This window comes from Salvelinus fontinalis, chromosome 21, assembly GCF_029448725.1.
Source record: "Salvelinus fontinalis isolate EN_2023a chromosome 21, ASM2944872v1, whole genome shotgun sequence".
Lineage (NCBI taxonomy): Eukaryota > Metazoa > Chordata > Actinopteri > Salmoniformes > Salmonidae > Salvelinus > Salvelinus fontinalis.
Genome location: NC_074685.1, coordinates 32,863,935 through 32,870,426, shown reverse-complemented (window position 1 = coordinate 32,870,426; position 6,492 = coordinate 32,863,935). Strand labels below are relative to the sequence as shown.

General features: G+C 42.4%; 1 pseudogene; it reads right to left on the bottom strand.

Annotated features, from left to right (window-relative positions):
• Positions 1–3,332: 3,332 nt before the first annotated feature.
• LOC129818269 (coiled-coil domain-containing protein 80-like) lies at positions 3,333–6,153 on the bottom strand (annotated as a pseudogene).
• Positions 6,154–6,492: the final 339 nt, after the last annotated feature.

The following is a 6,492-nucleotide window of genomic DNA, read 5'->3' as shown; positions in this document are numbered from 1 at the left end:
ATTTGTGACCTCAGTGTCTGTGTGCTATTGGCTACTTCCCCTCTCTGCCATGCTGATGACTACACAGGAGTCATTTAGCAGTCTTATCTCTCTCTGTCCATCTGCTGTATTTGCGTATTTCAAGCAGGTACATTGCTCTTTCCATCTCCAATGAACCACCAGCGTCACAATTCCACAGTAGTTCCCCAGAACTATCGTGAAATACAACCTTTTTCCTCACACGGGACATACGTCGTTAACTAGTATACAAAACCCTGTAATAAAATGTACTGAATTACATAAGGGGGGTCAGAGACACAAAGTCCACTGGCTAATGTAGTCAAACCTGAGGGTTAGCCAATAAGTAAACGAGGGGTTGATGTTGTTGTTGTTGATTGTAGAGAGACTGTGGGAATAAAATGAAACGTTTCTGGATGAATGCGGTCTGATATTTTAGATATGAGCTATCCCAGATCTTTTGTGAAAGATATTGACCTGAAATTAACAAAATAGAGTTACATCTTTCTCATCCAAACTAAAATAATGGCAGGAGGGAGGAAGGTCAAACTTTTTTTTTACTATGCGCTGCATGGCATTTTCAAGCACATCACATTTGGTGTGAAATGAAAGCTAAGAGTCTATATTATTGCAAAACGAAGGCATAAAATATTTTTCTACCATTTCCATCGTAAAAATGAGGAATAGGCATAGGCTTTGATTTGTGGTCAAGTAGTTGGAAAAGAGGAGAGAGAAAGAGAGAAAAAGTCTTCAAAGGCATTAGAAATGCATCACACCACCATAATGTTGAAATGATTTGGCCTTGTCATTCAGTTACCAAAAACCCACACATCTTTAAAAAACATTCTCTCCTTCATGAGGAGGGAGGATAATGAACATGTGCAGAAGTAACAAGTAAAGGTAGACCTACCAATTAATTCGTGTTTTTACTGATAACAATTTGGTTTGTGATTTATTAAGTGATTAAAATTCATAATTCTGTTACCAAATCGGTAACAGAAGGACTGCAACTGAATTGGTTACAATTGGAGTTCATAGAAGTCACAAACTACAGTCGGGTCACCTGCTCTCCTCCCTTCCACTGGCATGTTTTCTTTCTGGCACATGGTGGTCAAAGCAAGAGTGTGAAAACAGTTTGTACAACCCCTCCCTCCCTCCCTCCCTCCCTCCCTCCCTCCCTCCCTCCCTCCCTCCCTCCCTCCCTCCCTCCAATTAATGTCCCCTCTCCAGGCTCTCTCTGACACCTACAAATGAGCAATGTTCCCTCTAATTTCTTTTGGCACTGAGCAAATTTCAGGTCTACTGAGTGCAAACTTGAACATTCTGAACATTTTGTGCAACTTCTGGCACACGTTAAATATGGGCACTGAGGCTGTACCCTCTTTAAGTTACAGTTATAACAGCGGCCAAGTAAGCTACTGTGGCTATTTGATCATAATGTAGGCCTACCATCAAAAACAATGGAGAAAATGCATCCCATAACATGTTAACATGAAAATAGCTGTTATATCATTCAGCCTACAGTAGCAGCCAATGTGTGGTGTTCAATGTAGTCCTACATTCCATGAGACTTTTGAAAATACCAGGTAGGGATTGACAATAACATGTTTATCCACTTGTCCTTCAGACAAGGAGGTGACTGAAAATGTTGTGTTGTTTGATGGAAGAATCCACTCTACAAAACAAAACGCATCATTATTCCCATATCATTATCACAGAGAATCAAACAAATTAGGCTACCCTGTGCCTATTGGCGACTTAGTTTATTCAAGCATGTCTCAAAATACAACACTTCCCCTTTAAGACTTAAAAAAACTGTCTTTCTTTTCAAAGATGGCTAGAAATACACATGTTGTGCTCTTGTAGGAAGCAACCACTGCCCCATTGCTGACTAGAAATATGCTATAACTGGGCTAATAACTCACTAACTAGCAAAGAATATGAACAAATGTACACAGCTGGCTACATGCAACTCTCTTTTCTCTCATACACTGAGCAGCGACAGACACCGGAGGTCCATAGACGTTAAAAAGTCCTTGAAATTTGGTCAGTCCAATTTGGTCAGTTTCACATGTTTGGACAGCACAGTACAGTCAGCAAAGCAGAGTTAAGTACAGTATGGTATTGCACACTAGACTAGAGTACAGTATCATTTACTGTACTGTACTGTATTGAACTATACTGTGCCATACTAAACTCTACTGTACTGTATTGTGTTGTGATGTCTATGTTTCACAAGTTTGGACGTCTATGATTGGTGCAGATTTTGTCCGGTCTGAATCAATAACATTCCTAATTATGCATTCACAGCATAGTACAGATCAGGGACCCAGTACAGATCAGAGACCCATGATGTCATTCTGTCACCATCATTCTGTTAACGGGTGTTAATCCACTTCACTTACTGTAGTTCAATTACCAAAATAGATGTTTTTTTTCCAATGTGTCATGTCATTGCTTACACCCCATTCATTCTGCAGACATCTTTTAATTCTCATTTGTAATTATTTAAGAGCTTTTGGAAAACGTGGTCACATAAAAAAAATGAGGGAGATTCTACTTTCATTCTGTTACCAAACTTTACACCTGCACTGTTCTTCAATTAAATGTGTTTTGTAAAAAATTCTCTGGTAATTGCTAAACGTAGTCGATGTGCATAGAGTTGTATGGTTGTTAAACTTCGCGATCTATGGTTTTTGTTTGGAATACTTTTAAAGTGAAAAGTCAGAGACCCAGCATTATTCTGTTATCGTGGAATTGCCCTGCACCTAGTCATCTGTGTCCAGTTCAAAGCTGCTGAACATATTTTTTCTCCCCACTAATCCCGGCATAGACCCAGCATAGCTCAATACAACAGACAAAAATCCAGGTCAAATACAACCACATTCATTAGACCCATCTTATTCCTATTCTATGTTTCGTAAACATGAAACACAGATGACTATTAGCCTACAGCTAATCACCTTACATTCTCTTGTCAAACCAATTCCTATCCTACTACCTGGATTTTAACGTTAGTCTACAAGCCTGTAACTGTAAGACTGCAAGTTATTTTTCATAACAATGTAGTCTTGTGTGATTGGTGTAGCCAAATAGCGGAGCTTTCGAAGCACACCTTCAGGCATCGTTTTTTTAATGACTTTCACTTTTTACAGCTGTCCAGGTCTGTAGATTTTAAAGAAACCAGATGTCAACTTTCCAATTATAGAAAATAACTTCATTTCAAGAAACACGTCAACTATTTGTAGATATTGTTTTGGTAATGTTAGCAATTTCAAAGTACAAAATGCTGATAAATTGATCTAGTTTGCAAAGACATTTCTAATAAAATTCCTTTAATGGTTATGATCTGTTATTATGTCAAGTGTTTTACCCACAACCATTAAACATTCATTTGAGCTTGCTGCCATGGTGTTTTTAAGGTCTTTGGGCTGTTTTCTCTCGTTCACTCCTCTGACCTCTGACCTGTGGTAAAAGTAGCGCTCGTCTGCTTCCTCATCACGACCTTGGTAAATTCCGCCAGTATCCTCAGGACAGTGAATACCCAAAGTCCTCTGCAGCTTCTCGTCTTGTTGCCGCAGCTCCATGGAGGCCACCAGGTCATAGATGTTGGCCAGAGACCACATGGGGAGGGGAACCAGACATTCATATCCCCGTCCTTCCCCACCACACTGAAGTACTCCCGGTTGAGCTTCAGCTGATCCCGGAGACCGTTGACCACAACCCATGACAAACGCTCCTTCTCAGTTTGGTTCTTCCCTGAGAAGAATAAAGGAAAGGTGTTTGTCATGCCATTTCCCGATTATTTCCATCAACATGTGACTGTTAATAAGTAGGATAGAATCAGTGTGGGAAATGACAGAAGGAAATAGAAAGATTGTTTTTCTGTAGCATATCTCTTGGGTAAGGTCTGTGTACAGGAATGGTTGGATCATTCAAAGAGATTTGGATTCTATTTCCTATCCAAAAACACACAATGCATGACATGTTGACATTGTCTGTTGACATGTCAGTACACAGTATTATCTTATTAAAAAAACAACATCTCTGGTTGGAGATGTTTAACAGGGAGCCTGACCCATAGGACAGGCCTGTCCTCTCAGCCCCTGGAGCTGCTGTTGGAAGGAGTAGTCATCCTCAGATGAAGTAGAGCTGATCAGCAGTCTCCTTTTAGACATGAACCTGGTGGGGGTAAATGGCTCTATTATAATCTGTGCCCTGCTTTGTAACCATTACTAGTCACATGATAATGCTTTATGGGGGCTTTATGTAAGGTACTGTGTTGACTTAATCACATACCTCAGCAGTGCACCACCCTGTTGTTGGGATTTGGAGCAGGCGACAGGAGTTTCTCTCCCTCTCCATTTCAGACCGTCACGATGGAAAGGTGTCAACATAATCCATCAACGCAGATGAGGTACATGAAATACTTTCTAGAATACATAACCCATCAGGACACAAATATCACACAATGAATGTGTCAATTGATCACTACGGAACTACTAAACTTGGTAATCTGTGTAACCAAATGATTAGTGTCACCGCAAAGGTGAGAGAGATGACCTTTACATTGAGCTTTGGGTCGTAGTCAGTCATAGTCATGGAGAAATCCTTGGAGGACATCCCGTACTCCTTTATCAGTCGAGAGATGAGATCTGGGTCAGTGAACTTCTCTGGTATTGAGGTGAATTGAGGCTCAGGATCTGGAACAAGTATAGAAATCCAGAGTTTTACAGTAGGGAAGCTCAAAGAGGAAAACCAGATGTTTAGTTACTATAACGACACTATAATCCTGAAGAGAAATTGCCATAGTAACTTTTCTGAGGGCGAGGTCACAGAAATGAAGCCCGTTCTCCTCCCTCTGCTGGACATACTGAGGTGTACTGTCACTGGGCGTGGCTATCACCTGTATCACAAAGTAATGAGCACATCTATCACAAACAAACAGATTGACTGATAGACTTAAAAGTTACTCATAAAAGCATTTACCAGAAGTCTTCTGTTCCCCTTCAACTGCTCTACAAAGTCCATCCGTGCTTCCTGGTTGTTCTCTTTCACATCTCTGTGGGATTTATTCCCTTTGCCTTTTTTGTTCTTCTTCTGCCCATCATTCTTCCCTTTGCTTTTTCTTTTGGATTTGTTTTTCCTCAAGGATTCTCCTCCCCACCAACGTCCTCTGGTTTTGGTGTAAAGTTGGCTACAGTCTTTTTTTCTTGCCTCCACAGTAGAGGGATATGTTTTTCTTTCTGTAGCAACATTTCCATACTTTTTTGGGTTGTCCTCCCCCACAGGTTTGGAGTTTGCCTTCCCTGTGATTAATATTTGTGTTCCTTTTGAATCAAGGGGTGTCTTTCGAATGACGAACCTGGAGCGACCACTGAGGATGTCCTGAATTTGGCTCTTCAGTGCAGCCTTCTTTTCCACGGGCTTCCTTACGTTTGCCTGCATATGGGGACTGGATACCTTCTTAATCACAGGAGTCTTTTTCTTCACCATCCTTTTCTTGATAATTTTACATTTCAGACGGGAGCTCTTCCTAGTGAGTTTTTCGAGCTTGCGTATGGGGAACTGATCAATAACTTTCAGGACGGCTTCTACATGGACGGGGTAGGGGAACCGCTCACTCACCCTCAGGTTCTTCTTCCTGACTAGCACGGAGAAGCCTTGGTCCCCCAGCTCCAGGTAATGCATCAGCTTTGTGATCATGCCTGGGTCCATGCTCTCCACAGTGGCCTCTCCCTGGAAGGTGGTCTTCTGGATCCTGCCTTCCATCATTGCGTTCTGGATGATGGTGACGATAACGGTGTCCCTCTCGGCCAGGCGGCAGTTTAGCCTCTCCTGCTCCATGTCATGGATCTGTTTCTCCGTCATGTGGAGGTAGTTGTCGCTGTGAGACGGGGCTGTGTTCACCCACAAATGCTTCTTACCTGCAAAATCAACCAGAAAATATTTTTCTCGCTCGAGGCTTGCTGCAGGACTTTCCGGGTTTCCCTCTCCGCCACCCCCATGATCTTCCTCCGGAGCCAGGACACCAGCAGGTTCTTCATACTGGGGTCTGGTCTGATGTCTGCCCTTCCCTGGCCGTGCGGCAGACACCCCTGGGCTGTGACTCCACAGAGAAACCAGGACAAGCAGAGCAGAGAACAGTCTCGACATCCTCAGTGGGGTGGTGGTAAGTGGGGGATAATGTCTCTCACCAGAAGAGTGGGTTGACTGGGGATAAGGAGGACTCCTGGTTCACATTATTCTCCGACCTTGTTACAGGAATCTCCAGGGATCTTTCAACTTCAAAGCATACACACTCAAGCAGCATGCTTGGTGGCATCTCCACTTCAGACTGAGACTACCTGTGTTCGAGGCCGAGCTATAGAATAACAGAGAGGAGGAGAGAAGAAGAAGAGGATGAGAGAAGAGGTTTGAGAGAGCGGGAGGGGTACTGAAACCTGAGCTTTTACAGATTCTAACATCAAACAGTGCAGGAACAAAACAAACATC